This window comes from Anomaloglossus baeobatrachus, chromosome 5 (genome assembly GCF_048569485.1).
Source record: "Anomaloglossus baeobatrachus isolate aAnoBae1 chromosome 5, aAnoBae1.hap1, whole genome shotgun sequence".
In the NCBI taxonomy this organism is placed as follows: domain Eukaryota; kingdom Metazoa; phylum Chordata; class Amphibia; order Anura; family Aromobatidae; genus Anomaloglossus; species Anomaloglossus baeobatrachus.
The window spans coordinates 436,447,990-436,470,638 of NC_134357.1; the positions used below are offsets into that span (position 1 = coordinate 436,447,990).

The 22,649-nt window shown below is 45.6% G+C and overlaps 1 protein-coding gene and 1 long non-coding RNA gene across 2 annotated transcripts in view; both read left to right on the forward strand.

Moving 5' to 3' along the window:
* Nucleotides 1–22,649, forward strand: part of CDH4 (cadherin 4) — a 1,210,640-nt gene that overhangs the window by 908,633 nt on the left and 279,358 nt on the right. The gene's annotated exons all lie outside the window — the stretch shown is intronic.
* LOC142311729 (uncharacterized) lies at nt 12,859–19,297 on the forward strand. Its single transcript, XR_012754291.1, has 2 exons — nt 12,859–13,761; nt 18,498–19,297. It is a non-coding gene; the product is annotated as an uncharacterized LOC142311729 (long non-coding RNA).

Sequence of the window (22,649 nt, forward strand, 5' to 3'; positions counted from 1 at the left end):
AGCAGCGCGGGAGACTTCAGCACCACAGTCAGCAGCAGTTATTAACCATTAACAGTTACCTATGGTACAGAATTACAATGTATTTGTATTCAAATTGTCTCTCCAGTAAAGGAGACAAACTCTAGCACAGCGCCACCTATTGGAAGTAGCGATCCTAAAAGTCACAAGTGGATTTTTAACAATCCTTTGCAATATGACTCAGGATATATAAGCCAGATCAGAATCCCAATTTGCAGACACGGTGTTTCGGGGTGCTTGCCCCTCGTCAGTGCAAAGTATGGGGGTGTCTGATCTGGCTCATGAGAAAGCTATGTGGGGACCACGGGGGAACACTATTCTCCTTAAGGAGACTTTGCAAGCCAGTCTGGCTGCCAAGTAATGTATTTGTAAAAATCTGATACTTGACTGTGGCATCCAATCTTTTTTTCCCATAGACTTGAATGGGTGAGTCTATCCAATTTCAGAATCAAATCGCAGCATGGTGCAATTTTTCTTCACTGTCATCTGCCCTGCCCCATCAGGGAGCACATGTCCAATCTATACAATTGTCTGAACGAGCCCTTAAAGTGAGGCTGAGCTGCAATACCACACACGACCCATAGGCAGGTGTGGCGCTGTTCTGGGAAGAAATCTAATACCATATTTCCTTTTTAGCTGGATTTCTGAGATTAGCAGCAATACAATCCAATAATTTTAGCTTCATACCTAAAGGTGAATAGGTTGTGCCGTGTGACTATGGCACAAATCCGTGCAAATGCGCTGGTGAGACATTCCTTGTGCAATCTCTGCTCCTGTGAATATGTTTAGTGTTTATTCTCTTCGAGTTGAATCATTTGTCCTCGCTGCGCTGCTATGGTAACCGGGGAGCATCGCTGCCGACAGAACCCTTATTAACCAGTTTAAATATACATGACGCTGGCAGGCACTACACAAAACCATTTTTCAAAGGTGCACTGATGAGGTCTGAGAAAGCACTTTGCTTAGCAGTATTGTTTAAAGACACAATGTAATTATTCTCCGTAAGAGAGCAGATCAGGATTGACACCTGGGAGACAGAGGACATTATTTCTTTCTAAAACGATTATTGAACCCGGAGCTATATGTATCCAAACAGCAGCACGAATAGGAGGAGCCGGGCTGCAAACCTTTACTGCCACTGACCAGGTTATTTAGAAACATGGAAGACCAAGGCTGCCGTCTAAAGGGGGAACACCAAAAATTACATTTTGTAGCATTGGCGGAGCTGCAGATGCAGATCAGAAACATTTGGGTACCCCAGGCTCTAACCTGATAACAATCCGCAAATCTCCAGTCACTTGCCGTCCGTTTCGTAAAGGGAATCTGTCAGCATGATGTAGGCTAAGAGATCCTGAATCCAACCATGTGTCACTTAGATTACTGGGAGCAGCTGTTCTGATACAATCTGAATTTTTAGATTTAGTCATGTAACTAAGCCAGAGAGCTGTACCCACCCACACCAGGCTCTCTGTAGAGATTGTACATTGACAGTGAGGTGTCAGTCAGAGGAGGGGGCATCGGACTTCTCTACACATGAGTTTCTAGTCTTATAATGATAAGGGTCCTGGTGCTTAAATAAACATAGCAAATAAATAAAATATCGAATTGTGACAAAACAGGCATGCCTGAAAATTATGTGTTATTCCTTGCAGCATACTGGCTTCAACTTACATAAGCAGAGGTAAGTAGAAACAGCTGGGCACTGCAGCCACAGGTAAAGTACTTACGGGTTGTAGCTCAACTTAATAACGGACTTCCAGCAATTTTCAGTGGTGATCACCCGACATAACAGAAGAGGTCCAATGATTCCATAAAGGCAGAAGAGGTGGCACTTCAATGGAGTTTGCGATTTTTAATGTGCAATTGTATACGAATTACAACATAGATAGGGAGGGGAGGTGCAGGAACGCCGGACAACGGCTGTTTCGCACTGAGGCAGAGTGCTCCCACGGGTCCAAGAACCGTGGAAGCACTCCACCTCAGTGCGAAATGACCGTTTTGTGAAGCCAATTGCACATTAAAAATCGCAAACTCCATTGTGAAGTGCCACCTCTTCTGCCTTTATGGAATCATTCAACTTACATAACAAAAACCTGCTGACAGATTCCCTTTAAGTGTTAATTCACAAATAATCATATCTTATTGTGTGTGATAAAAGCAATGAAGACCATGATGGTGGATGTGTATAGATGGAGGGTAAACCCTAAGAATCATCTCTTGTAGTGGCCCAGAGTATCTCAAGTCTGATACTGTAGATATGAATATGTTTTCATTAGAAGGGTAAGGAATCCACCAATTCTCGAACACCCAACTTTCTGATCTCAGCTCAGCATGGAGCCATCATTTTCTATAAAAAAAAAAGGAAGGTTTTTAAAAATTACTCTATATTTCTCCAAAAATGGATTAATTCTTAACCTTGTCATTTACCAGATTTCAGATGTCTACCTAAACTAGTATTTCATAATTCATCGTCACCTATGCAAAAAGATTATCCAAAGGACTCAAAAATCAAGATTTCTGCTTTCTTCAATCTTTTCTTTTCCAAAAAGTGTTATGGGTGTGTCATGTGACATGAGACAGCAAGGAGGTGGGCTAGTCTAGGCGAACATAAACCGTCTGAAGGCTGGTGTATACCCCTCTGCCTCCTATTTTTGTCATTTAATATAAAGTGTTATTCAACAAATTATCACCTGTCGTGCTGACATTTGGGAAGTCTGACCCCTCGGACTCCACCGATCCAGAGGACAGAGCTTTGAAATGCCATCTAAGTAGAAAGTGTCGGTCATGCTGGTGGTCTGCAGCTTCATTAAATGTCCATGAAACACCCAGACATGGTCAATTGCGGTACTCCACTATTCAATACGAATGCAGCATTTCACAGCCTTGTTATTGATATCAATGAGGCTCCAAGCAGTTGGATCCCCAACGATCATTAGGTTCTCATCTACCCTGTATATAAGTGATAGCTTTCACTGCTGGGAATAATCCTTTAATTGTGTCTAGGATTTTACTATTCTCTAGCTTTTGATAGACTGAATATTTAGATAAGATGTGGACAAAATGAGCGCAAAACATGTTTTGGAAGAGATGACCCAATGTTCAATCCATCCAAAACGGAGCCAGAAAAATGATGAAATAGCCAGTGCACTGGATGGAGATGAAAGGTGGTTTAATTCAACGTGTTTCAAGGTGATCCTCACTTCTTCAGGTTACCCTAGTGGTTTTCCTAAAGAAGTGTGGATCACTTTGAAATGCGATGAAATAAACCACCTTTCATCCCCATCCAGTGCACTGGCTATTTCATCATCCCACAGCAGCGCAGAGCTAACCATGTCATTCTTCTGGTTCCAGCTTGGATCAATCACAGCCTTAGGGCTTGTGGCTTCTTCGGCAACTGTTTTACAGGCTTTGTTCAGGGTTGTGTCAGACACAGCCACACAACAAGGCGAACGAACACTCTTCTTTTATTACAGTTTTAACAGGCAAAAACAGTTTTATTACAGTTCTTACCTGGTAAAACTGTAATAAAACAAGTACAGTGTTCGCTCACGTGTGTGGTTGTGACTGACACAACCCTGAATAAAGCCTGTAAAACAGCTGCTGCAGAAACCACAAGCCCTAAGGCTGTGAATGATCTAATACTGAACCAGAAGAACGATGTGGTTATCTCTGCGCTGCTATGGAATGATGAAATAGCCAGTGCACTGGATGGGGATGAAAGGTGGTTTATTTCAACGTATTTCAAAGTGATCAACATTTTTTTTTTTAGGAAACCCATCTGGGTGACCTGGTGGCTTTCCTGAAGAAGTGAAGATCACCTTGAAACGCGTTGAAATTTACCACCAGTGCAATGGCTATTTCATCATTTTTCTGGTTCCATTTTGGGTAGGCTGAACATTGGATCATCTTCTAACTTGCTGCCCCCATCCTGTTGCCCTCAGGATCGCTTATATTGCCACATCTTCAGTACTTGGAAAAGGAGGAAAAGAAAAGAGTTAATTATCCTGGCTCCTTCTAGCAAAATGCTGACCACAGCCATTGCTTTGAGTCTGAATAAACCTTTCGCACAGTCAGGGGGTCCTCCTCATTAAATTGCCTGACATTATTTTATTGCTTCTGTTTAACAACATTTTCTCCCTTTCCGCGATGTGATAAAAATCTCTGCGTGTTTTAAACTTTGCTTTGGATTTGTTTATCCCCTGATAATTAGAACTGGGTTTGGAGTTTAGACATCAATTATTTTTCCCCTGAAACCAACGACCGTTCTTAATTTACACTTTACAAAGCCAAGTAAAACCCATTAGGGGTCAAAGCTAGATGAACAGCAAAGAACAAAAAGTACAGCAAATACCATTGTAAGAGCTTTCAACTCATTTTACTCCATCCGAGACTCGCGCTGAGGCGTAGACAGAAGAGAATTGGGTCTGTGCTTCATCTAGACATCTTGGGGGCACAAGTCCAACACTATTTGATTTTCCTTTTTGAATATTTCAGTAAGACAGGTTTGCCTTCACAGTGAAGTTTCACACACTAACCTTCCGCAGTGTACAGCTCTTCCTTGAAAATTTAATATGTTCTTACAAGCTGAAACTTCTGAGAGTCCGAGGAAACAATTCAGAGAAAACAAGGATGATTTGACAGTGATTTAAGTTCAATGGGGGAAAAGGGGAAAAAGCAGCTTCTTCATAAAGAGCTCAATATACAAATAAGAGGTAAAATAGCTGATTTTGCAGAAATTTATAGGGAACCTGTCATGGAAAAAAAATTCTATTAAGCTGCTGATATGGAGTTAAGGCCCCGTCACACGCAACAACATATCTAACGATATATCGCCGGGGTCACGGATTCCGTGACGCGCATCCGGCATCATTCGCGACGTCGTTGCATGTGACACCAACGAACGGCCGTTAACGATCAAAAATACTCACCTTATTGTTGATCGTTAACACGTCGTTCATTTTCAAAAAATCGTTGATTGTTGCAGAACAGAGGTTGTGAGGAAGGAAGGAGGTGGGCGGGATGTTACGACCGCTCATCTCCTCCCCTCTGCTTCTATTGGGCGGCCGCTTAGTGACGCCGCACAAACCGCCCCCTTAGAACGGAGGCAGTTCGCTGGCAACAGCGACGTCGCTAGGCAGGTAAGTCAGTGTGACAGCTCCGAACAATATTGTGCGCCGCGGGCAGCGATTTGCCCGTGACGCACAAACGACGGCGGCGGGTACGCTCGCAAGCGATATTGCTGCGTGTGACGGGGCCTTTAATCTGCAAGTTAACAGCATTCTGCCACCATGCGGCTGCTGCACTGAGAGCCCCGCTGCCGGGAGGAAATTAACTTTGTTCCTCCCAGCAGCCTTGGCTTTTAGTCATAGAGGCGAGGCTGGCGTGGTTTCAGTCACTGCTTTGTGCATAGAGAGTGGTGGCTGTAACCACGCCCCTGGCACTTATTGAGAACCCACCCAGCACTATATCAGTATTGTCAGTGATGGTGGCGTGCTTCCTGACGCTGCTCACTATGCACAAAGTCGTAATTGAAGCAGTGTCGGCTACACCTCTTTGACTGAAAGCCAGGGGCTGCAGGGAGGAATAAAGTTCATTTCTTTGTGGTAGTGGGGCTCTCAGCGCGGCGACAACTCTGTGTCAGAACACTATTAACCTACAGATTAACCCCATATCTGAAGGTTAGAAGCGTTTTTGGACATGAAAGGTTCTCTTGCAGTATCAACAGGGTGATCATGTGACCCTCGCTTTTACTTTTCACAGATGTGTACGATGCACTCCTTCATAATTTTTTTAGATACCTACTTCAAGAATCTTTTTTACACATATATACATATATTGTATATATAATAATTTTTATTTATATAGCATATATTCAACAGTGCTTTACAATTCAGAGGGGACATGTACATACAATATGAGACATTATAGAATAACAAAATTCATATACCAAGAGGAGTGAGGGCCCTGCTCGTAAGCTTACAGTCTGAGGAAATAGGAGAGGCACAAAAGGTGAATGGGGGGAGAAAAGCTTGTCATATATGTCCAGCCATCAATTTAATAGCGGATTCAAATCCAGTTGGTTGGACCAGTCGCCAGCCACAATTTATACAGGTACAGAGTATAAAAAAATACATGGAGAGGAATGCAACCAGAAGATACAGGAGACAAGAATTGGAAGTAAATTTTATGAAGGGTAGAAAGGGATTAGATTTGATCAGGGAGGTGAGGTGATAGGCTAGTCTAACGAAATGCGTTTTTAGGGCCCGCTTAAAGGTGTGGATGTTGGGAATTAATCGGATTGTTCTTGGTAGTGTGTTCAAGAGCAGCTCGTGAGAAATTTTGAAGATGGGAGTAGGAGGTTCGAATTATTGAGGATGTCAGTCATAGGTCATTAGCTGAATGCAGGGTACAGGTAGGGTGATAGATAGAGATGAGAGAGCAGATGTGTGGCAGTGCGGAACTGTGGAGAGCTTTGTGGGTGAGAGTGATAAGTTTACAGTATATTGGACTCTCTGGCAGATGGGCAACCAGTGCAATGACTGGCACAGAGCAGAGGCATCAGTGAAGCGGTTGGAGAGGAAAATGATCCTGGCTGCGGCATTCAGAATGGATTGGAGAGGGGAGAGCTTATTAACAGGGAGATCAATTAGTAAGGAATTACAGTAATCCAGGCGAGAATGAATAAGAGCAACAGTAAGAGTTTTTGCAGAGTCAACGGTAAAGGCCGCTTTATACACAACGATATCACTAGCGATCTCGTTAGCAATGTGACACGCCCAGATCGTTGCTACGATTTGCCGAGATCGCTCATAGGTGGTTTTGTAGCGGTCACACGTACCCATCTCACAAACAACGTAACATCGTTCAGCGATATATTGTTTGACCAAGGCGGTCGTGTGGACAACGTCACACAGCATTCCTCCCAATGATTCTGGCAACGACAGAGGCGTATAATTGTCCATAGCATACACCCTGGTGTGTGATTGCCTCACCCTCTACACGCTCCAACTTCCAATACTGTCAGAATCTCCTACAATTTGTGTCCGCCTTATCAACCATGCTGCCAAATCAGAACGCAGTTGGTACCACCAATCAGAGCGGAGGAGGCGTGGAGCATTGCACGTAACGACACGCCCGTGTCGCTGATGACGGACGCACGAACGATGTTGTTCTTCGTTGGCAGGGTGTCAAACGTAGCAATATGTTTGCTGCGTTCGAAACGACGAACAATATTTTGAAACTGAACGACGTGTCAACGATCAACGATTTTCGCTATTTTTAAGATCGTTTGTAGTCGCCCTTAGGTGTCACACGCAACGATGTCGCTAACGATGCCGGATGTGCGTCACAAAGACCGTGACCCGACGACATATTGTCAGATAAATCGTAGCGTGTAACGGGGCCTTAAGAAAAGGTTGAAATCTAGAGATGTTTTTGAGTTAGACGTGACATGAACGAATGTGGGGAGCGAAGGAGAAAATATATATACTGTATATGTATACTCCCCACAGGTAAATGTTTTTCACCTAGTGCCAAGCCTTGCACTTAGTACATAGGCCTTACCTGTGCAGGAGTCCTAGTCTTTTTAAACAAATGTATTCTGTGGCTCTCCCTTATGTGTCTTCCATTGTGTATTGTAATCTCTCCTTTTAAATTTGTGCTAGGCCTTGCACTTAGTACATAGGCTTCAAGGCTATTAAGGCTGTGTTCACACATTGCATTTTTGCTGGCCTACTATGAAAATTTTCAATATATATCTCCCCCACGGTTAAATGTTTTTCAGCCCTTGCACTTAGTGCATAGGCCGTCCATTGGTACTCAGTCCCCAGCTGACACTAATACGGTGTGCCACCCCTGCCTACTGTGAAGTTTCGCTTAAAAACCGTCACATAGATAAGTGCTTATAGCTTGGGATGCTACATTTTCTTGACAGCACACTGGGTGACTCTTGTGAAGGTCAGGACTGAGTCGGTCATGGGACCGCCTCAGGTGCTACCGACACCTAGGATTGCGGGTCCTAGTTCCATCGGGGTTTCCCTCACCTGCTACACTAGTTCTTTCCTGCACACCCTCCTTCTCCTCTTCCACCATATGAACAGGGTGATCATCTGACCCTAATTCTTAATTTTTCAATGGATGGGTACGATGCACTCCTTCATAATTTTTTAGTGGCCTACCTCACAAAATACCTTTACTTACACACACACACACACACACACACACACACCACCCACAGGTAAATGTTTTTCAGCCTTTGTATTTACCGTAGTGCATAGGATTTACCACTGTAGGAGTCCCACTCTTTTTAACATTGTCAAAAAATTTATTCTGAGGCTCTCCTGTACATGTCTTCCATTGTGTAATGTAATCCCTCCTTTCAATTTGTGCTAGGCGTTGCACTTAGTATATAATGTATTCTGAGGCCCTCCTCTACATGTCTCCCAGGATGTATTGCATTCCCCCTTTAAATTTTTGCTAGGCCTTGTGCTTAGTGCATAGACTTTACCACTGTAAAAGTTCTACTCTTTTTAAAATTGTCAAAAAAATTATTCTGAGGATCTCCTCTACATGTCTTCCAGGGTGTATTGCAATCCCTCTTTTAAATAAATACATTGAAATACAGTGAAAGATGGCCCGGCTATTAAGGCTGTGTTCACACATTGCATTTTTGCTGCATTTTTTTGCAGTGCTTTTTCCTGAGTTTGATGCAAATGAAAAGCTTCTTGTTACAGTACTAGCAAAGGCTATAAAATTTCATAAATCTAATGCACATTATTGTATTTTTTTTCTTGAAAAATAGCAACAAAAAGAGGAGATAAAAACTCCCCCAAAAATGTATTATAAAATATACTCACAGCAAAAAAGAGGGCAACCAGTCCAGTTAGCCCAGGCCAACACATCCAATGCACAAACAGGATACAGACAAACCTCTCAACATGATGGACACTTCACAGGTGCAAGGTAAATTGCACACTAGTGGCGCGCATAGGGCGCTGTTCACACTTGTATGCGCATGGTGTCCAGCCAGCAACCTATTACCACGCCCTTACTATTAGATTAGGCGGGTTAGTTTGGAAACACATCTATGCGAGTAAAATCAGTCCGACTAGGCTGAAAAAAACTCGGCTGATTTTAGTTCACGTTAGGTCCGAGTGCAACGCAAGTGCGATGCTTTTTCTGAATAAATTCATGATTTTACTAGCGTGTGTAATGCGTGTGTAATGTGTATTTTTTACTATGTCATCTGCCATTCAGCGCTGCTACATGGCCGCTGACAGCAGACACAGACAGCCATGCAGCAGAGCTTAATGGCAGATGACAGCAGACACAGACAGAGCCGCACAATCAGAATGAACTCGGGTGAACTTCACCCGACTTCATTGTCATGCTGCGGCTCTGTCTGTGCCGCGTCCTGATTAGTGGTCACCAGTGAAGGACTCACCGGTGACCGCTAATCTCCTGAGTGACTGAAGTTATCAGCCCTCTCTCATACTCACCGATCCCCGATCCCCGGCGCGGCGCTGCACAGCGTTCACACTGCTGCGGCGGCTTTTACTATTTTGAAAAAGCCGGCCGCTCATTAAACAATCTCGTATTCCCTGCTTTCCCCGCCCACAGGCGCCTATGATTGGTTGCAGTTAGACACTCCTCCACACTGAGTGACAGGTGTCTCACTGCAACCAATCACAGCAGCCGGTGGGCGGGTCTATACTGTGCAGTGAAATAAATAAATAATTTAAAAAAATGGCGTGCGTTCCCCCCCAATTTTAATACCAGCCAGATAAAGCCATACGGCTGAAGGCTGGTATTCTCAGGATGGGGAGCTCCACGTTATGGGGAGCCCCCCAGCCTAACAATATCAGTCAGCAGCCGCCCAGAATTGCCGCATACATTAGATGCGACAGTTCTGGGATTGTACCCGGCTCTTCCCGATTTACCCTGGTGCGTTGGTAAATCGGGGTAATAAGGAGTTATTGGCAGCCCATAGCTGCCACTAAATCCTAGATTAATCATGTCAGGCGTCTATGAGACACCCTCCATGATTAATCTGTAAGTTACAGTAAATAAACACACACACACACACATGAAAAAATCATTTATTAGAAATAAAAAACAAACAAATTCCCTCATTACCAATTTAATAAGCCCCAAAAAGCCCTCCATGTCCAGCGTAATCCACGGACCTCCAGCGTCGCTTCCAGCATGAAGGTGACAGGAGCTGCAGCAGACACCGCCGCTCCTGTCACCTCCACGCAGCAACTGATGTGAGTATCGCGATCAGCTAAGCTGTCACTGAGGTTACCCGCTGTCACTGGATCCAGCGATGGCTGCGATTAACCTCAGTGACACCTCAGCAGATCGCGCTACTCACCTCAGTTGCTGCGTGGAGGTGACAGGAGCGGCGGTGTCTGCTGCAGCTCTGGTCACCTCCATGCAGCAAAGCTGGAAGCGACGCTGGAGGTCCGTGGATTACACCGGACATGGAGGGCTTTTTAGGGCTTATTAAATTGTTAATGAGGGAATTTGTTTGAGTTTTTTATTTCTAATAAATGATTTTTTCAGGTGTGTGTGTGTGTGTGTTTACTGTAATTTACAGATTAATCATGGAGGGTTTCTCGGGGAGACGCCTGCAATGATTAATCTAGGATTTAGTGGCAGCTATGGGCTGCCATTAACTCCTTATTACTCTGATTTGCCAACGCACCAGGGCAAATCGGGAAGAGCCGGGTACAGTCCCAGAACTGTCGCATATAATGTATGCGGCAATTCTGGGTGGCTGCTGACTGATATTTTTAGGCTGGGGGGCTCCCCATAACGTGGAGCTCCCCATCCTGAGAATACCAGCCTTCAGCCGTATGGCTGTATCTGGCTGGTATTAAAATTGGGGGGGACCGCACGCTGTTTTTTTTTAATTATTTAATTATTTATTTCAGTGCACAGTGTAGACCCGCCCACCGGCTGCTGTGATTGGGTGCAGTGAGAAACCTGTCACTCAGCGTGGGGGCGTGTCTGACTTCAACCAGTCATAGGCGCCTGTGGGCGGGGAAAGTAGGGAATACGAGATTGTTTAATGAGCGGCCGGCTTTTTCACAATAGTAAAAGCCGCCGCAGCAGTGAGAAAGCCGTGCAGCGCCGCGCCGGGGATCGGGGAACGGTGAGTATGAGAGAGGAGGGGAAAATGACCGACAGACTGTGAGAGAGGGACAGAGATAGTGACGGACCGACAGAGAGAGAATAGAGACCGAGAGGGAGAGACCCGACTGACAGAGAATAGTCATTGACAGACATTGTGAGACATCGCTCGTTTCCAGTGTTTTAGGAAACATGCGAGAAATGTATTTAGAAAATCGCATGTCACAAGGATGGTATGAGTGCCGTCCCGTGACATCCGATTATTTACACGCTCCCATAGACTTGCATTGGAGAGACTCGCAGTAGAAACTCGCAAAAAAGCAGCATGCTGCGATTTTTTTCTCAGTCCGATTTGGACTGAGAAAAAAATCGCAGATGAGAGCTGAATCATTCACTAACATGTGTCCGATTCCAATGCGAGATTTTCTCTCATTGCTCTACTGCGAGAAACTCGCAAGTGAGAAGCAGCCCTTACTCGGACACTACTCACTGCAGCACACAAGGGACAGAGATTCCACTATGCACAGCCGTATTAAGAGGCCCGGCTGCACCCCGTATAAAAAAGTGCAAAAAATACATAGAAAATATATATGAGGTATTAGTTTGTAAATTGGCCAATGTACGTAAGCCCGCAATCCTCATCACGGATCCTCACGCTTGCGGGTCACTACACTGATAAATATCAAAAATAGCAACAAAAAGAGGAGATAAAAACTCCCCCAAAAATGTATTATAAAATATACTCACAGCAAAAAAGAGGGCAACCAGTCCAGTTAGCCCAGGCAGGGCCGGATTATAGGCGGGGCAGGCGGGGCTTCAGCCCAGGGGCCCCCACCACAAGAGCTTCTGATGGGGCCCCCACCACCATCAGTGTGAGCGCCATTTTATTAAGGTTCAGGACCACACTGTACCTTTAAGAGAATTTCAATCCGGCCATCACTATGCTGCAGACACGCCCACTGCACGCTGTGTGGGCTGAGTCTGCAAGGATGACGTCACCGCGCTGCTGCTTCTTCGTGCCGTACAGGAGCTTGTGGGAGGACCGGAGCAGAGGCCTCGGTGGATGATGGTGAGTGACGTCATCCATCATGGTGCCGGGCAGGAGGCTGCAGTGAGGAGGGAGCAGGACGGGATTTCATAGTGTCAGCGGCAGCTCTGCCGGCGGGATCAGTGTGAGTTATTGCAGGAGTGTGACCTGCTGCAGATCAGGTCGGGCTGTCAGTGCCGGGTCATCGGCCTCATCCGTCCCCTGCAATAACTTACACTGATCTTCAGCAGAGACATCACTACACAGAATCCTGCACTGATCACATCTGAGCCTGCAGCACACATTACACTATGTGGCCCATATTACATATAGAATATGTGAGGTCCTGTAGGCCCAGGTGTGATCAGTGCAGGGCATTGTATATCTGTGTATATACCACATCCAGTGTACAGAGTAGTGTGATATACTGTGTACATTATATATCACATCCAGTGTACAGAGCAGTGTGATATACTGTGTACATGGGATACCACATCCAGTGTACAGAGTAGTGTGATATACTGTGTACATTATATATCACATCCAGTGTACAGAGCAGTGTGATATACTGTGTACATGGGATACCACATCCAGTGTACAGAGCAGTGTGATATACTGTGTACATGGGATACCACATCCAGTGTACAGAGCAGGGTGATATACTATGTACATGTGTTAGGGATGCGATTATGAGTATATAAGTATATAAGAATTATCATTGGAGATATCCATAAAGGACAAGATTTAAGATGCTGTTTCAGACTGTGTACCCCACCTAGTTCTGTATTTGGACATCAAACTCAGACAGTCTGGGCTATTCTTGTGACCAGTGAATCATGCTGACATTGCTTAATATAAATGAGGAACCAAGCACATTACAGTAAATTGTATATCACAGAATAAGCTGTTCTACTTTATCCAATAGGAGACGTGTTACGTATTCTTGGCACCTAGCCAATAAGGTTATATATATTTGTAACACTTCCGGGAATAAATCAGTCTTACTTTCTATTCATATCTGAGTACGTCTCTCTGGTGTGAGTGAAAGAGAGGGTAATGCATGCTACCACGAGTGACTCATAATTTGGACTGCAGACAGTTTAAGAGGGATGCATGATTAGATTGCATCAACCTAAATTACGGCCTTATCATTTGGCGCCCAACGAACCTTAGGACGGAGCTCTGGATGGCGGACGGCCGTGCTGACACCTTCAGTCGGAAGGCAACTACACGAGAGGTGGAGAATTGCGCAACTCCAGCTGCAGGTGAGATCCTTTGTATAATCTCACCTTGCAAACCTCTTGCGTGTACTTGCATTTCGAAGGGGGGGTTGGGCTGTCCCAGTCTAGACAGCTAATGACCGCCATCTCGCATGAGATAAGCCGTCCTAAGAGATCTCACACCAAGGTGGTCAGGTTCACCTTAAGCTGTCTGTAATTTATGTAATGTGGTTTTTGTCTGCTCTTTGAGAAAAGCAGAAGTTCTATAGTTTCGTTTTTCTCTGAGTTGAAAGTATAGGAAAATGAGGAAGTTGTGATATACGCTGGATACATATATATGGATATATATGGTTATATCTGCAGGTGAGATCAGCCACCTGGATGGTGTATATAGTGTCCTTATTGTTATGTCATTGTATTGACCTGTGTCTACCTGTTGAGATGTCTGTCTATTTGCAGCAGGTGGAGTACTTGCTGGTTACGAGAACCGTGAAGTTCTGTGTGCTTTGTTCGTATATACTGGTTTATGCAAAAAGAGGAAGTGTCACGTAATGTAGTGAGAGCTGTCTTTGAGTGAAGGAAAAAAAAACTCTGAAGATGTACTTTGAAGTATGCTGTCTGAGTATATAGAGTATACACGGGTGTGGGTAACGTGTCCGGTTGATAGTCAGTAATTGATAAAGACTGAAGGCTAGGTACAGAGTTACGGTAAGAGACCCTGACTGTATCCTAGTGCGTCTTCCACAGAGAGGAGACGATAGGGGGATTGGTTTTGGCCGGTACAGCGTCATGGTGAGACCCTGACTGTATTTGATGTTCTCCGCGATCCTAGGTAGGAGGAACATTGGCAAAATCCCTTGACTTTGGTTTTAAACAGTATTATTGATGTTCTGGACGGACCGTTCAAATAAGGTGTATATAGTGTGAACAGAGGTTGCTGGTACATGAAGTAAGAGATAGTGAGGGTGAATTTAGTATCTATCACCCCTTCCTGGTAGGACAACCTGGTTTGTGGACTGAGATAGAAATTCTGTGTATTCTGTGTATTCTGTGGATGTGTAAAATCGCTGGTCCAGAAGAGGAAGTGGATTACGGCATAGCAGACATCCAGATTGACGTGTTAGTTTTGGGTCGTATACCCTTGAAGCATGGGGTCTAATCAGTCCACACCTGTCAAGTTAACGGCAGAAGAATTAGTAAGCGAACGAGAAGGAATGGAAAGATGTTTTGTTAAACAAGCGAGGGATCTTGAAAGATAAAGATCTCCTTATGGATGCTGAGGCATGGTATAGAACGTCAAAGGACGTTAAAAGATTGGCCTGGAAAGAGGAATGGGATAGAGATGGTAGATATTTCTATATTGCACCAGATCAGAAAATGGCATCTCAGGAAGTGGCCAAGCCCATTAGGAAACAACGCCCCCCTCCTTATAAGTCGTCCCCAGAGGGTTGGACTTGTGTAGTTTGTCCCCCTGCCCACCAAACGCCCTCCCTAGCCTGCCCAGACGTCATTTCAGGTTGGGCCGCACCCAGTTCCCTTTTCCAGCCATCTTAAGTCCCAAGGCCACTGGCCTATTTGTTGCTGGAGCAGCAGAAGACACCGAGGGGTGTCAGGAAGATGACAATGATTTAACAATGATCCACCCCACCACCAACACTGTCCCTAGTAGAGGTAAACCACAGGTGCTGTCCTATTTGAGGACGTCAGGCCACACATGGCATCGCACCATTATTCCGATAGTCCCAGACAAGAAAGCCCTAAAATGTGACATGGAAGCCCCAAGAGGCTGCAGTCCTTGTGAAGGAACACTGAGATATATACACCTATGAGTGACGTGTCATCAATAATTGATGTTTGATACCTTGGACCTGATGTACAGGTGCAGTGTTAAGGAACAAGTGGGTGAAAGAGCCCTGACTGTTACCTGGTACGGTTTTCATGCTAAGCAGTGAGTTGAACGTTGTATGCGTACTCACTGGTCTTGTTTTAGTGGATGTCAATGTATTCTTACCTAGAATTGAATACATTGGGGAAGACCCCTAAACTTTGGTCTTAATCGGAATTATTGAGTATTCGATAGACCGTTCTCATGGAGGTGTATGTATATCGTGAATTCTCTCTCTGACATAATATCTCATATATAGTTTTCCCTGAAGGATGTTTTCACCCAGATTAAAGCTGGGGATTCTTTCTGGCCAGTAATGGAGCCAGGTTTGCAGTGAGGGTGTATGTACCTTATCACCCAAGTGACACTGGAAGATGTTTTATGTATAATGTACGCAGTTTTTGGTGTGAAACACCGTAGGAGAGTTGAAAAGAAAGAAAAAAAAAAAAGGGAAGTGTTAGTTTCTATTTCAGTGTCCTGTGAATGTACGTATGTTGAAATGGAGAATTCTCCCAAAAGGGGGGGAGGTTAGCTGACACTGAATACGCTATGTGTATTTTACCTGTCTGTGGAGCACTGTGTCCACGTAAGCCCACCCCATTATTCCATTATTTTCTGTTCTGAATGTAGATTTCTTTCTGTCACTCAGTGTTTTACTCAGCCCTGGGTGGGGTATGGTATGGGGATAGTTATTGCAGGGGCTGACAGGAGATAGGGATACGCTGGAGGCTCGGCCCTGACCACCATCAGGTCTACCGTCGAGATGAGGGCGAGTACAGGGTCCCTAGTTACAGGGTCAGCCCAGGGGTCCCTATATAATCCATATTCCCGGTGACAGATTGAATACCTCCTGAATGTAGATGTCACAATACATGTCCCTCCCAGGACTCTTCAGACGCCATTTTTGGCCAACACCTACTTCCTCTTTTAGCGGCTGTTTCTTATCGGTAATTATCTTTAGTGGACGTTTTAACTCAGACACTACATAGTTCATCTTTAGACGCCATTTTAGTCCAGCCGACACCCAGTTCCCTATTTTTGTTTTAGCAGCTACAGCCACTGCTCTGTTTATTGCTGATGAAGCAGGGACTGCAGAGGGGGGATATAGGGACCTGAAACACACACTCCGTTTTATACAATTTAGTAGACCATATAGACTGCTCACTATTAGTCCTGGTGGACAGTGAATATTTTTCTGCCTATGGCAGTTGCTGCTTAGCCTGGTTTGAGATATTCTCACTTGTATGTTATCCTGCCTGATATCTTGCACAATCTCAGTTCCCTGATAGAGAGGGTGGAGGTTCATGTGGTCCCAAGGGGACATTGATCATCAGGAGTTGACATATATTAGAGTTTTTCGTTGGCAGCACCCAGTAATCCTTTGTGTCTTAGTTTGCAGGGTCTGACAGGAGATAGGGATACGCTGGAGGCTCGGCCCTGACCACCATCAGGTCTACCGTCGGGATGAGGGAGAGTGCAGGGCCCCCAGTTACAGGGTCAGCACAGGAGAGGTAGAGTAGATACGCTCCACTGCTTTTTCCTAGTTGTGTAGATGTAGTCAGGGGGTGCTGCTTGGTAGTTTCCAAACCCTCTTGTGCTCTTTTCTCTTTCCCTGGGGTTTTAGGGGATCTTAGTTTTTAGAATTTCAGTGTTCTCCTGACCCCAAGTTACACTCATTGCTCTTTCTTACAAACCTGGGTATAGTCCTTTGTATCAGGTCTCCGAGAGCCCACATGTAAACTACAGCTGGTAAAGACCAGGACACCCTCCTTCAAATGGCAAGACGTATGGAGATGAATCTAGCAGCTTACAAGATCACCCCACATACAGATGAGCTACAGTCACAGTCACCTGAGTTACAGTCACCTGAGTTACAGTTACAGTCACCTGAAGAGTATCATCACGTCATCTCCAGCCCAGAAGTCATTCTACATGTTTGCCATGGAAGAAGATAGCAGTCCTTTGAACACTACTCAGCCAGATTGAACACCTACCTAAAGCACCAGTTGAAGATCAGTGCCCGTATGACATCACTGCTCCCTGACAAAGTCACCAACTCCCGGTGTGCGGTCCTTAATCCTGCTGAACTTCTCCCTCTTCCAAGGGGGGAGTGTCCCACCTCTGACACCTTGGTGGAAGAGGTAGTCGACTCTGGCATAGCTGAAACTCTGGATTCGATACCCTGACTTAACACCTTTGGACCCTGACTTAACACCTTTGCGGATGGATCAAGATGTGCATCAAGAAGACGGTTCCACATGGGTATGGTGCTGGTAGCAGAAGACGCTGTGCTGATAGAGCAGTCGCTACCCGCATGCCTGTCTGTGAAGAAGCAGATGTATGTGCTCTCGCTGAAGCCTGCAAGATGGCAGCCAGCATCTACTCTGTGGAGGGCAAGAGACTTGATCACTGCCAATGAACCTGTACGCCGCCATGAGGCCATAGAAGAACGGATGGAAGCTTTGCTATTGCCAGACAGGGTCGCGGTGAGCAGGGTTGAGGCCTACATTAGAGGAGTCAAGGGAAGCAGTAAGAAGTGCCCTCACTGACAGAACATCCAAAGAAGCCCCAAGACCACTTGCGAGAGAAACAGTCAGTCAATCTGTGCTTTTCGAATGACCCAGATGTGAAGAAGAAAGGAAGGATGGAAAGTCTTGAGAAAACGTTGTCCTGACCCTACAAGAGCAAGTCCCAGAAGAAGAAAAGGACTGAGATAGGGTGCAGCTGTGGGCTCCCGGAGACCATAGAAAGTGGCTAGTGACCTGCTTTCACTGCCAGCCAAAGAGATATGGCAGGCCTTAGACACAGAACTGACTCTACACACCCCATACCAGCCACAGAATAGAGGGAAGGTTGGGAGGATGGGGCAGTGTAGAAAGCAAGGGCATGAGAGTCTTCCCCTTGCATTGTTCAGTGTCAGACACACCCCAGCAGGGACCGCTAGGTTGAGACCCTATGAAATCCTGTTTAGAAGTACCCCCAGATACTTCAACTAAGCTTTTGTTTGTTTAAACATGTGCCTAATACACGTTTTTGAGTTTTCTCCTCCAGATCCAACCAGATCTAGATTTCTCTCTCTTTTCTTTTTCTCTCTCCTCTTTTCCTCTCTCTTTTCCTCTCTCTTTTCTCTTTTCCTCTCTCTCTCTCCCTCTCTTCTCAATCTTTCTCTCTCTCTTTCTCTCTCTCTTCTCTCACTCTTTTTCTTCGGACGAAGATCCATGCATTCCACTACAAAGATGTCGGACCTGCCTGAGACCAGGAGATGGCTGTCTTCCCTCTTCTACCCGATACTTTGTGCCAGGATGATGATATCTAAGCATGTGGACTGGAAGACGACTCTACATCCCACCTTTGATGTCCCACCATTACCGCCTGAGGACTGAGGAGCATGAGACTCTGAGAGAAACCAACCCTGATAAATATTAGCCCATTAGAGGACTACTGCCACGTTCCCCCTTCCTGAATAACGTGGGCCAGCGGAACATAGCCATGAGGACAGTCTAGAGAATACGATCAGGATCTGGCTTCCTATGCATAGTCTGTTGGGTGGGGAGATTCATCCACAAGGGATGGGGTATCTCGTATGTGAGTGAGGTAACCATCAGCATTAGGACAGATCAATAGACCTGGAAACGTAAGGAAAGACTTTTTGGCTATCTCCAAAGGGGGGACTGTTAGGGATGCGATTATGAGTATATAAGTATATAAGAATTATCATTGGAGATATCCATAAAGGACAAGATTTAAGATGCTGTTTCAGACTGTGTACCCCACCTAGTTCTGTATTTGGACATCAAACTCAGACAGTCTGGGCTATTCTTGTGACCAGTGAATCATGCTGACATTGCTTAATATAAATGAGGAACCAAGCACATTACAGTAAATTGTATATCACAGAATAAGCTGTTCTACTTTATCCAATAGGAGACGTGTTACGTATTCTTGGCACCTAGCCAATAAGGTTATATATATTTGTAACACTTCCGGGAATAAATCAGTCTTACTTTCTATTCATATCTGAGTACGTCTCTCTGGTGTGAGTGAAAGAGAGGGTAATGCATGCTACCACGAGTGACTCATAATTTGGACTGCAGACAGTTTAAGAGGGATGCATGATTAGATTGCATCAACCTAAATTACGGCCTTATCACATGGTATATCACATCCAGTGCACAGAGCAGTGTGATATACTGTGTACATGGTATATCACATCCAGTGTACAGAGCAGTGTGATATACTGTGTACATGGGATACCACATCCAGTGTACAGAGCAGTGTGATATACTGTGTACATGGGATACCACATCCAGTGTACAGAGCAGGGTGATATACTATGTACATGGTATATCACATCCAGTGCACAGAGCAGTGTGATATACTGTGTACATGGTATATCACATCCAGTGTACAGAGCAGTGTGATATACTGTGTACATGGTATATCACATCCAGTGTACAGAGCAGTGTGATATACTGTGTACATGGTATATCACATCCAGTGTACAGAGCAGTGTGATATACTGTGTACATTATATACCACATCCAGTGTACAGAGCAGTGTGATATACTGTGTACATTATATATCACATCCAGTGTACAGAGCAGTGTGATATACTGTGTACACACATCAGATGGCATATAATGTGTATATTGTAGAACATCTGGTGTCTGTATCACAGTAAACCCGGTCAAATGCCGGAGCCCTGAGCTGCCGGGGGGCCCAATCGCGGTGGCAGGAGTGGCGTACCGCTAGTCAGGGGGCCCAGTGCTAGCGCTGTCACCAGCCTCCCCCCCGCCAAGGATCGCACTTTCAATTGTATCGGCATCGCAGTTGCCGATACAATTGAGAGCAATGATGAGATTGGGCGGCTCTCTCTCATGATTCTCCTCACTGTCTCTGTTGGCGCTCTGACAGCTCTGCAGCGGAGCTCGGTGACGTCATCACTGCGCGCCTGCTGATAGGTCGAACGACAGCAATGGACGCGCCGAGGAGACCGGAGCAGCGGGGGAACGAGGAGAAATGAGTATGTACAATCACTGTGGCCAGACGACCATGGGGGTACATTAAATGATATGGCGGCTGTACACTACATGAGGATGCCTATTGCTATCTGGTTCTCTGCACTGTGCTATATACTGGCTGTATACTACATGAGGGTGCCTAATGCTAACTGGCTCTGCACTGTGCTATATAGGGGCTGTATACTACATGAGGATGCCTAATGCTATCAGGGTCTGCACTGTGCTATATAGGGGCTGTGTACTATGTGAAGGTGCTTAATATTATCTGGTCTGCTCTGTGCTATATAGGGGCTGTGTACTATGTGAGGATGCCTAATGCTATTGGCTCTGCACTGTGCTATATAGGGGCTGTGTACTACGTGAGGATGCCTAATGCTATCTGGGTCTGCACTGTGCTATATAGGGGCTGTGTACTACATGAGGATGCCTAATGCTATATGGGTCTGCATTGTGCTATATGGGGGCTGTATACTACATGAGGGTGCCTACTGCTATATGGGTCTGCATTGTACTATATGAGGACTGCTTATTGTAATATGGGGGCTGCATAGTGCCATATGGGGGCTGCATAGTGCCATATGGGGGCTGTATACTACATGAGGGTGCCTACTGCTATATGGGTCTGCATTGTACTATATGAGGACTGCTTATTGTAATATGGGGGCTGCATAGTGCCATATGGGGGCTGCATAGTGCCATATGGGGGCTGCATAGTGCCATATGGGGGCTGCATAGTGCCATATGGGGGCTGCATAGTGCCATATCGGGGCTGCATAATACTATATGGAGGAATATTGAGGCTGCATAATACTATACCCCCAGAGTTGTATGTCCCTTCCACCCCAGAGCTGTATACCCTAAGAGCTGCATGTCACCCCCCCACCTCAGAGCTGTTTGTCCCCCCCACCTCAGAGCCACTGCCCCCCTCTAGAGCTGTATGCCCCCCATTGCTCCATACCCCTTTCCTTAGTAATATTTATGCCCCCCCAGTAATGTGTATGTCCCCAGCCTCTCATGTGATGTGTATATACATCGGTGTTAGTGTGCTCTATGTGCGGCCATGTCTGTTAGTGACTGCCACCAATCAGCGTGGCACAGACACATGCCCAGGAGGAGTTGGATGGAGACAAGCGGGGAGGTGAATGAGACTGTTGCCGGCTTCCCAATATTAAAAATATATATAAAAATATAAAAATGTGTCTGTGTGTGCATGTATGATGTGTATCTGTGTATGATCTGTGTATGTCATCTATGTATGTCAGTGTATATGACTGTGTCTAGATTTATGTCTATTTATATGTGTTTTTGTGAATTTCTCTTTAAATATATATGTGTATGTATGCCTGTATGTGTATGTATCTGTGCATGTCTATGTGTGGATGGGGCCCACTGAGACTCTTTCGCCCAGGGCCCACAAAAACCTGGAGCCGGCCCTGCGTGTACCAGTCATGTATTCTCCTGTACACTGTGCAGGGGCGTACCTTTGGGGGGCATGCGGCATATTTGCATATTTATCAAAGGGGCACCATTGGAAAGTGTGAGGCAGCAGTATGGTGGGAGAAAATTGTAAGTAGACAGTATTGGGAAAGAAAAGTGTGAGGGGCATAGAATAGAGACTGGGTAGTGGTGGGGGATAAGCAGTATAGAGAAGGGGCGGCATGGTGGCCAGTGTGAGGGCACAGTATGCTGAGCTGGGGGAATGTGAGACGGAGGTACAGTATAATGACTGGATAGTGAAGGACATAGGCAGTATAGAGAAGGGACAGCAAGGTGGCCAGTGTGAGGGCACAGTATGCTGAGGAGGGGGAATGTGAGACGGAGGTACAGTATAGTGACTGGATAGTGAAGGACATAGGCAGTATAGAGAAGGGGCAGCAAGGTGGCCAGTGTGAGGGCACAGTATGGAGGGCACAGTATGCTGAGGAGGGGGAATGTGAGACGGAGGTACAGTATAGTGACTGGATAGTGAAGGACATAGGCAGTATAGAGAAGGGGCAGCAAGGTGGCCAGTGTGAGGGCACAGTATGCTGAGGAGGGGGAATGTGAGACTGAGGTGCAGTATAGAGAAGGGGCAGCAAGGTGGCCAGTGTGAGGGCACAGTATGCTGAGGAGGGCACAGTATGCTGAGAAGGGGGAATGTGAGACTGAGGTGCAGTATTTATATCTAAATGCTACAGTGCGTGCTCTACTGTTACGGCTAAAATTGTTAACGTTATTGGGCCCCCACCAGATTTTCTGCCCAGGGGCCCCCACCAACCTTAATCTGGCCCTGAGCCCAGGCCAACACATCCAATGCACAAACAGGATACAGACAAACCTCCAACATGATGGACACTTCACAGGTG